The following is a 10845-nucleotide window of genomic DNA, read 5'->3' as shown; positions in this document are numbered from 1 at the left end:
AATCGGGCAAAGAAAATGGATAAGACCGCCGGTCTTGGTCCACAAGGAAGGAGCACATGTTGTTGTCCGCATTGAAAGAATTAGTTGCCTAAGGTTGGAAGTCGGACAATGGGTTCCGGACCGGGTTCCTCAGCAAACTTGAGGACGCCTAAAAGAAGGATTTTTCAGGCACTGATTTGAAGGCTACACCACATATCAATTCCAAGATCGGAACTTGGAAGAAGAACTATTACTCATTGACAGCCATGTTGTCAAGAAGTAGAATTGGATTAAATTCAAATGCCGATTACATGATCAGTGGAAGCAGGTTGTTAAGGTATGTGCGGTGATTAAAGTTGTTTTATATATGTTATCCATATGTGTATGTACTAACCAATGATTTCAAATGTGTAGTGTGACCTGGCTGCGCGCCTCATGCGTCACAAGAGCTGGCCGCTCTTCGAGGATTGGAAATAGATCTTTAGCAAAGATCGTGCAAATGGTGACAAGGCAGATGACTTCATGGATGCTGTCAACGACATGACGAGTCGTGATAATCTTGCACGAGACGCAATGCTTGAATAACATGGACAAAATGTACATGTTGATGATGAGATTGACATTGACGCAGTCGAGGATAGCATATGTCAAAGTCAGAGAGTTGGTGAAAGGGTGCTTGCTCCTAGCAAGAAGCGCAAACAGGATGAAGGTCTCGATGGTGTATATGAGCTACTCGTTGAGCTCGGTTGAAACACAGACAAGCGGCTAGAACATATCAAGAATAGAATTGGTTACGAGTTCGATATCAGCAAGGCACATACTGAAGTCTATAAAACCTTGCGCGTGACTCCGAGTCTGTCAAAAAGTGACAGATTCGAGGTTTGCGAGATATTGACTGACAAAGTGGAGCGACTCAAGCTGTTCATGAGTCTCCCAAAGGAAACTAGACCAGACTACTTGATGCGTGTATTCGAAACTCGCGGGAAATAGAAGCTGATCAACTACTATGAAGGATAACATACTCTATGCATTATGATACTATTTGATATTCTATGGCCTTCATTTGCTTTTGATTTTATTTTAGATAGTTGCAGAACTATAACTTAATCTTTTTTTTGCTTAGAACGCTAAGTACTATTCCATGTGGAACAGATTGTTGTTATTATTTAGCTCATGTATCTTTTTATGATTTACTTATGCAGTTCACATTTTTTTATTTTTTTTAAAAAATTATTTTCTTTGTTGTTATTTTATTGTTCTTTTTAACCTTTATTTATACAATTTCTAGACTTAATTATTTGTTGTTTGTGGTTTCACAATTTCAATATCAACAACACTTAGAAATAGCAAAAAAAAACACGGTAATCCCAGCAATATTCGAATCACATAAAATATAGCAGAATTGGGATGCAAAAAATCATTAGAAATAGCAAAGTACTTTAAAACTTAACAAAAAATATAGGAAAATTAGGGTGAGATAAAAACTTAGAAATAACAAAGTACTTAAAAAGCTAACATCACGAGGTGGACATCATAACATATGTTACTACTTCCATGAATTTCTTGCAAGAAAGCAATCCTTGCCACATGGTTACTACTTCCATGGGCTCCACGAAGACGCATAAGAGCTATCACTAACACCGTGGGGATCACTACCACCACGTCCAACACTGCCACTGTCACCACTTGGCGTCACATCAACGTTTTTGCTAGGGTATTTGAGCTTCTTCTCAATTTGTGGTCATTTCCAAAATTCGTGGGTAGTCGAGTGCTGTAATTTATCTCTGCGTGGCTCATGGTTATCTTGAAACAGACGGTGGCGACTCTTTGAATTAGCCTTAAGCGGCAGGGACGTCATCTCCTCTTCCGAAGAGCCTTCATAACCATCGGCGCACTTACTTGGGACTAGCTTCGCAGTTGGTGAGTCCTCAATAAGAATTACGGTGGTTCGATCTTGATTCTGTCGGTCCCGAATAGAGTGCATACCCTATAATATTTAGGCTCTCCCTTGTGGTAATACACCTCCGCGAATTTATCGTCATTGTCACAAGAAATATCAAAGTAAGTGTAAGTACCATAATATTAATTCACTCAAACATATCAAAACATCACACGAACTAATCATGTATTACATTGATTATCTTTTCCCACACGGGTAGAGCTGCAATTATCATATGCCGCTTGACTCAACTAGAAACACCTCTAAGTTGACTTGCAATAGAACAAGGACATCCTAGCGATGGTAAGTTGACCCAGTGTCATCTCTCAAAGAAAGTCTTTAAGGGCTTTTAGTAATATCGTAAGAAAAAGCAATAAAAGAAAGCAGTAAAGGTTTTGATTTAAAAACGTATCTTAAACTTAAACGTAAATTGAACTTAACCTAAGCAATAATTTAAACAACTTGAATTAAACCTAACTTAAGAAATTAAATACTTATAAATTTAAAGACTTCTAATCTAGGCATGAAACTAAGGTGCATAATTTAAATTGCATAATTGAAAAGAAAGCATAAACAATAATGAAAAGCATAAACATGATTAAACGAAAATAACTTGAATTGAAATACGAAATACCGTAATTGTCTTGAACTTGTAATTGTGTCACTCAATCACAATCCAAGAAACTAAACTAAAAACGAAATTGAAATCTAACTTAGAACAATAAAAACTCGAAACTATGAACAACTATGAAAGCAAGTAAGTCCTAAGCTTCGGATGCCAACAGCTCTCTAAGATGGCGTCTAAAACTAGGGCAAAAGATTGATTATACAATGAAAACTATGGCCCTATTTATAGACTTCAACTCCTTCTGGATCACCATGGAAATTACCATGCAAAGCCGGACTCTAAAAGGAATAGAATCGTAGATGATAAGGTAACTCCAGCTATGACGCGCTCAGCAAGTAATCTCCACTCGGGCGGAAATCGCGGCTCTCGCCAGAGGAATGGTTATCGCCAGAGGAACGGATGACTTCTCTGATCTTGTCAGCGGAATGGGTTCCGCTCTGGTATTGATTCCTCTGACGTATCTCTACCCTCTGGCATATTGACTCCTCTGGCGCTTCCTCCGCTCTGGCGGGTGATTTCTCTGGCATTCCGCGCTCGCCTCGATTCCTCTGACGGGGTGATTTCTCTGGCGACTTCGCTCCTCTGGCGCTTTTCTCTCTGGCGCCTTTCTCCTCTGGCATTCCGCGGATTTCTCTGGCTTAGCGGGTTCTCTGACTTAGTGAGTTCTCTGCTCTTGTCTGAGACGATTTCTCTGCTCTGGTCTGGTCTGGCGTAAAAACGCCATTTTTAGCCAAAAATCCCCAAAATTATACTCTTCCACCATTAAAACCTAAATCTCCTGAAAAGCATCAAATACACCATAAACGCACCAATTTCCAGAAGATTTATCTTACAATGAGCACATTCAAACCCCTAAAATTAGAACAATTAAGCATAAATCAACCCCCCCACACTTAGCCTTTTGCTTGTCCTCAAGCAAAATCCGTATGAATCATAGGAAGAGATTGATTTCAACAATGCTAATTTCCATCCAAACATTCATCAAGTCAATTCAAAATTTTACAATCAACACACATCTCTCGATCATGCAAGTAACTCAAAGTTTAAGAAGCAACAAAAGAGTAATGTAAGCAATTCGATCAGACCCAATTCTCCGCTAGAAGTGAATTCCCTAATGTGATCGCCTTTATAATCAATATCACCATTTTTCACACTTTGTGTGCTTGAGATTTTCGACAGTTGAGCCATAATTCGCGAAATAAAAACCATTTGGATGTAATCCAAAGTCTTTTCACGTGGTTTCCCATGCTCATAGTTAGACTAGAGGAACAGAGACTCAAAGCTGTCACGTTTTAGAACAGGCCAGATGTTTCAGAGCTGGCAATTTTGAGGTTGGCAATTCGTCCAACATTTTTCACATTTCACAGATAAGATACGATCGTAGGCAATCACAATGACAACACTCCTTCTAGCATCTACCGGACAAATCACGTTTTACTTACTTACAATCATGTTGCAACAAAACTCAAATTCTTTGCACAATCAAGAAACATATATCAAGAGTAAAACAAGAATAACCACCATTCATTCACAAACCCGAAACTCGCATCGAAAACCATCTACTCTTCCACAAATTCATATAAATTAGCAAGATTCGAGACCAAAAACTAAGCATAGAAAAATCAATTTTGCCCAATTGACAATATAAACACAATAAAACACCCCCCCACACTTAAAGCATGCCATGTCCTCAGGGTACAAAAGAAATAAGAATAGAGTTGAGAAAACGTCCCTGATTATCGGCATTGAGAAACTGAAGCATCGTGCGAGGTGGTGAATAGGGGGATTTACGGTCTGTGCAGAGCAGAGAGTTGCCACGTTGGGAGAAGTGCAGCTCGGAAAAGGGCATGCACACCAAGCATCATAGGATCCGCAAAGCAACCGAAGCTTAAGAAAAACACAAAACAAACAACGAAAAACAAGAAGAGAACAAGAAAAACAAAAACAAACCAACGGTGGGTTGCCTCCCACCAAGCGCTAGAGTTAAAGTCTCCAGCCCAACTTCAGGTTTTGAATCAGCAGAGAGGATCGTGCAGAGTGTGAGACTCCACCACCATCGTCGAGCTCTGGTGCTCATAGTACGGTTTCACTCGATGGCCATTCACTCTGAAACTCTCCTTCGTGTTTTCATTGAATAACTCAACAGCACCATGCTCAAACACCTCCGTAAGTAAAAACGGACCACTCCATCGAGATTTCAGCTTACCCGGGAACAACTTCAATCGAGAATTGAACAAAAGTACCTTCATCCCAGGGCAAAGCTTCTTATGGCAGATACGGCGGTCATGGAGTCTCTTCACTTTGTCCTTATAAATCCTTGCATTCTCATACGCCTCATTACGTAGCTCATCTAACTCCTCCATTTGCAGCGTGCACTGCTTCACAGCAGAGTCCAAGTCATAGTTGGCAGCTTTAATCGCCCAATAAGCTTTGTGCTCAATCTCCACCGGCAGATGGCAGGCCTTGCCATAGACGAGACGGTACGGACTCATCCCAAGCACGCCCTTGAAGGCAGTTCTGTACGCCCAGAGAGCATCATTCAACTTTACTGACCAATCCTTGCGCGAGGGCTGCACTGTTTTCTCCAAAATTCCTTTGATCTGCCGATTGCTTGTCTCGGCTTGTCCAGAGGTCTGTGGGTGGTATGGTGTGGCAACCTTGTGCGTGATCCCATTCTTCTTCATGAGTTTTGCAAACAACTTGTTGCAGAAGTGCTTGCCTCCATCGCTAATGATAGCTCTAGGAAATCCGAATCTAGAAAGAATGTTCTCTTGCACAAACTTAAGCACCACATTAGCATCACATGTCCGCGTGGGGATAGCCTCAACCCATTTGGACACGTAATCTACAGCAAGTAAAATATATTGAAACCCATGTGAAGTAGGGAATGGCCCCATGAAATCAATGCCCCACACATCGAAGATCTCGACAATTAAAATGCTTTGGAGGGGCATCTCATTTCTGCGGCCAATATTTCCTACTCTCTGACACCGATCGCAAGCAAGAGTGAAAGTGTGTGCATCTTTGAAAATGGAAGGCCAAAACAAACCTGATTGAAGAATTTTATGTGCTGTTTTCTGCCCCCCAAAGTGTCCACCACAATGATCCTCATGGCACATTTTCAACACTTGTTGTTGCTCCTCTGCCGGCACACACCGTCGAATGACATCATCCTTTCCAAGCTTGAAAAGGTGAGGAATCTCCCAATAATAGTGTCTGCATTGAGCTAAAAATCTCTTTCTTTCCTGCGATGTCAGCTCAGGCCGTAGAATACAACAAACTAAGTAATTGACAATATCTGCATACCAGGGCTCGGCACTCGCAGGGCTGCTCTGAACATCGCTGAGTTCGGCAAGGCTGGTAGAAATGATCTCGGCGGAGCTGGCCAGAGCAGAGCTGACTTCGATTCCGCGCTGGAGATGTCGGCTCCTCTGCTCTGGTACCGACTCCTCTGCTCTGGCATGGGCAGAGTGGATCTCGGCAGTGCTGCTCTTATCAAGGGTGAATGCATATGTATGCTCAAAAGGAAAAGATTCAGGGATGCAATTGAGACTCGATTCTATCAGATTTTTATCCAATCGGGAAAGGTGGTCAGCTACGTGATTCTCGCTCCCTTTCCTATCCCTGATCTCTACATCAAACTCTTGCAACAGTAAGACCCAACGGATGAGACGAGCTTTAGCCTGAGGTTTAGTCATCAAGTATCGAAGTGCAGCATGGTCACTATGGACAATGACCTTAGACCCAATGATGTATGCTCGAAATTTATCTAAGGCAAAGACCACAGCAAGCATCTCTTTTTCAGTAGTGGTGTAATTTACTTGTGCACTATTCAGAGTTAAACGAGCATAGTAAATCACACGTAACATCTTATCCACACGCTGACCTAGCACCGCTCCTACAGCAGAGTTAGACGCATCACACATAATCTCAAAGGGCAATGACCAATCAGGCGCAATTACAACCGGGGCAGAGCTCAACTTAAGTTTCAATGTTTCAAAGGCATGCATGCAAGAGTCATCGAAATTAAAAGGAACATCCTGAGCTAGCAGTTTGCATAGAGGTTGGCTAATTTTAGAGAAATCTTTAATGAAACGTCGATAAAAACCGGCGTGACCTAAGAAACTCCTAATCCCTTTGACATCAATAGGGGGTGGCAACTTTTGGATTACCTCCACCTTAGCTCTGTCGACCTCTAGCCCATGCTTAGACACCACATGACCCAAGACAATCCCATGAGTAACCATGAAATGACTCTTTTCCCAACTCAAAGTTAGGCCACTTTCAATACACCTTTTCAACACAACATCAATCTTAGTTAAACAATCATGAAAAGACTCCCCAAAAACCGAAAAATCATCCATAAAAACCTCCACGTATTTACCAATCATATCAGAGAATATGGACATCATGCATCGTTGAAACGTCCCGGGCGCATTGCACAATCCGAACGGCATCCTCTTCCATGCAAATGTCCCAAAAGGCGTGGTGAATGCTGTCTTGACTTGATCTTCCGGTGCGATTGCGATTTGGTAGTATCCTGACAAACCATCTAGAAAATAATAAAAATCATGTCCTGCTAAACGGTCTAACATTTGATCAACAAAAGGAAGAGGAAAGTGATCCTTTTTGGTGACGGCATTGAGTTTCCTGTAGTCGACGCACATCCGCCATCCCGTGGTAGGGCGCGTCGGTACCAACTCCATCTTGTCATTGCGCACAACCGTCATTCCTCCTTTCTTTGGCACGACATGCACCGGGCTCACCCATTCACTATCGGCAACTGAATAGATAATCCCTTCGGCAAGAAGCTTAAGGATTTCCTTGCGCACAACCTCCATCAACATAGGGTTCAAGCGTCGCTGGGCATCTCGCTTGGGTGTAGCTCCTTCTTCTAGGTTGATCCTGTGCATGCATGTGGCTGGACTAATGCCACGTATGTCACCTATGCTCCATCCCAGCGCTGCTTTGTTTCTCTTCAACACCTCGAGCAGCGCCTCTTCTTGCTCTAGAGTCAGAGTAGACGAGATGATGACTGGCTTCTCATTTCCGTCTTCTAAAAAGACATACTTGAGATTGGTTGGGAGTTCCTTTAATTCGAGTGCTGGTTTCTTTGCCCCCACCTGTTCCTCCCCTAAGCTGGGCAATGCAGGTTTGGGCAGTGCAGGATTGCTGGGCAGGTCAGCGCTACCAGGGCTGAAGTCAGAGCAGCGCCGAACTCTTCAGCTTCCCGCGCTAGTTCTTCCATGTCTGCTGATCCAGCGCAAACTTCCTCGCATTCCTGCTCCTGTAAAAATACCTTCTCAACCAAGCCATTAATAGCATCTATATATGAGCATTCATTCATAAGGTTGTCCGAAGGCATAGCCCGATTTTCATGCACCGAGAAAGACACCGACTCCCCCAACACTGACATTTTAATAGTTCCATTTTTTACATCAATCAACGTGTTAGTGGTCGCCATAAAGGGCCTTCCTAATAGCAAAGTATGATCTCTACCATTCTCGTGCACATCCCCAATCTCCAGTACGACAAAATCAACGGGCACTATCAGACCCCCGACTCTAACTAGGATATCTTCTACTATACCACGGGGATACCTGACGGACCTATCAGCGAGTTGGAGGCACATGCGAGTAGATTTTAAATTACCTAACTCTAATTGTTGATAAATAGAGTAAGGCATCAAGTTAATCCCAGCCCCCAGATCCAACATACCCGTGGCTTCCTTACCATTTCCCAAAGCAATATTAATCACAAAACTACCTGGATCGCGTTGCTTGGGTGGCAAAGATTGCTGCATGATTGCGTTTGCAACTTCGGAGACCAACACCTTCTCATTGTCACCGAACCTTCTTTTGTTGGATGCCAATTCCTTGAAGAATTTCACATATGCAGGCACATTTCGGATCACATCAAGAAGAGGCAAATTCACATTTACCTTGGCCAACATGTTGTAGAATTCTTCAAACTGACGGTCCTGCTTCTCGTTTCGCAATCTGTTCGGAAAAGGAATCGGTGGTCGATATGGTGCAGTAGCTTTGTGGAGCTTGACCTCCTTCTCCTTCTCTCATTCCTTTTGCTTGTCTGCCGTCTCTCCATCAGTCGGGCTGGTCAGCGCTAAGCTCGGCAACTCTGGTCTAGGCTGGACAGAACTCGGCAGCTCTGCTCTGGTCACGGTAGAGCTTGGCTGCTCTGCATTGGTCAAATTAGGAACCTCCACTCTGTTATCCACCATCTTACCACTGCGAAGAACAGTTACAGCAAGAGCTTGATGCGTCTGAGCAGGTTGACCATGAAACTTCCCGGGTTGCTGTTGTTGTTGGATTTGATTCAAGGCACCGGAAAGTTGTCCAACCGTAGTCTCGAGCCTTTTGATCGTAGAAGCTTGAGATTCTATACTTTGTTTGCTCATCTCCATAAAGGCTTGCAGTGTTTCTTCGAGCGTGGATTTTTGTGGTGGAATCGACGACGCATTCTGTTGCGGAATGGATTGCTGTTGTTGGTATTGTGGTCGGTATGGTTGAGAAGGCCCTTGCGGTGGTGGGAAATACTGTTGTTGTTGATAGCCCATCTGGGGTGGTCGACGGAATTGATTCCCCCCAAAATTTTGATTTCCCCATCCTCCATTCGGCTGACTCCTCCATCCTCCAACGATATTTTGTGGACCTTGATTCATACTCTGGCCATATGGTCTGTTCTGCACTTGATTGTAGGTTTGGAATCCTTGTGCTGCATAGACCTCAGCTTGTCCTTCCGGGGTAAACTCTCCCATTTTATGGCACTCATTAGCTCCATGGCTGAAATCTCCACAGATACCACACGGCTCAACATAATGTATGGCTGGGTTCTGCGGAGTTGACATTGGCAGAGCTGGATTCGGTTGAGTTATCATCGGCGGCGCTGAGCTCTGAACTGGAGAATTTTCCATCTTTTCCATCTTGAGCTGTTGAACTTCTCGCATGATCGAAGCCAATTGTTGCTGCATCTCGAACTGATTTGTCACAGCACTGGCTTCAACTCTTCTTCCACGGACGGACTTCTGTTGGGAGCTTTCGGCCAAGGTCTTGAAAATTTCTTTCAGGTCTGCAGCTGTCTTCCGAGCTATGTTTCCTCCTGCCGTGCTATCCACCATAAATTGGGCAGTTTGTACTAACCCATCGTAGAAGAACTGCATCAACATGACATTAGTGAACTGATGTTGAGGGCATTGGCGGATGAGTTCTTCGTATCTTTCCCAAGCTTCATGCAAAGGTTCGTCCGCTCCTTGGGTGAACTCCATTATTTTCGTTCTCAGCTTCTGCGTCTTGTGACTTGGGTAGTATTTCAGCATGAATTTTTCACAAGCATCTCCCCACGTAGTGATAGAGTTGGGCGGCAGAGATAGCATCCACGTCCTCGCCCGGTCTTTAAGTGCGTAGGGGAAGCACTTGAGCTTGAGTTGATCCTCCGTAAGAGTAAGTAGAGGGATTGTTTGCACTTGTGTGCAAAAATCCCGGATGAATTGCAGCGCATCCTCGCTTGGCATCCCGTAGAACACCGGCAGCAGATTCGAATCATTAAGTTTGAGATTGTAGTTTCTCACAGCAGCGGGAAGCACGATTGCCGACGTATTGGTATCTCCAATTACCGGCCTGGTGAAGTCTCCCATATATTCCGTGTTCTTGGCCATCTCCTTCTTTTCCTTGTTTAAATTCTGCTTGGTGCAAAAATTGGCGGAGCTGGCCTCCTCCTCTTTAGTGTGTTTTGCCGTGGCTGTCGTGTGCTCTGTATTGGCAGAGCTAGCGTCCTCTCTCGTTGACTTCTCTGAAGGCTCCGAGTCAGAGTTGGCTGGCGAATCTAGTTCCTCATCTCCTTCGCTCTGCTCGGGTAGTTCAGAATCAGAGTAAGACTTGGCAGAGCTGGCTTCTTCCTCTTCTACAGTCTGCTCTGGAACTTCAGGTTCAGAGTCAGAGAAGAAATCTCCAGTTTTGTCATGTGTTTCTCCGTCAGAACTGGAGTTTGAACCCTCTGCTCTGTCGTTCCCGATCACTCCCTTGCAGCTATTCTTCCTGAAAATCCCTTCACTCGTACTATGCAAAGGAGACACCAATTTGCCTTTAAGACTACGGCGTCCCTGCATGCACAACACTGAACAAACAGATTAAACGCACCGAGTGGAAGAAACTTAAAAACAGAAATTAAATAAAGCAAGTAAAAACGACACAACTAAAACGCCTAAAACTTTCCCCGGCAACGGCGCCAAAATTTGACTCAACTAGAAACACCTCTAAGTTGACTTGCAATAGAACAAGGACAT

The 10845-nt window shown here is 43.7% G+C and overlaps 1 non-coding gene across 1 annotated transcript; it reads left to right on the top strand.

The window, feature by feature from the left end:
• Window positions 1-9739: 9739 nt before the first annotated feature.
• LOC131013713 (small nucleolar RNA R71) lies at window positions 9740-9846 on the top strand. The gene has a single exon (XR_009097800.1). It is a non-coding gene; the product is annotated as a small nucleolar RNA R71 (small nucleolar RNA).
• Window positions 9847-10845: the final 999 nt, after the last annotated feature.

This window comes from Salvia miltiorrhiza, chromosome 2 (assembly GCF_028751815.1).
Source record: "Salvia miltiorrhiza cultivar Shanhuang (shh) chromosome 2, IMPLAD_Smil_shh, whole genome shotgun sequence".
Taxonomy (NCBI): Eukaryota; Viridiplantae; Streptophyta; class Magnoliopsida; order Lamiales; family Lamiaceae; genus Salvia; species Salvia miltiorrhiza.
The sequence above is the reverse complement of the archived record's forward strand: the minus strand, read 5'-3'. Positions and strand labels throughout refer to the sequence as shown.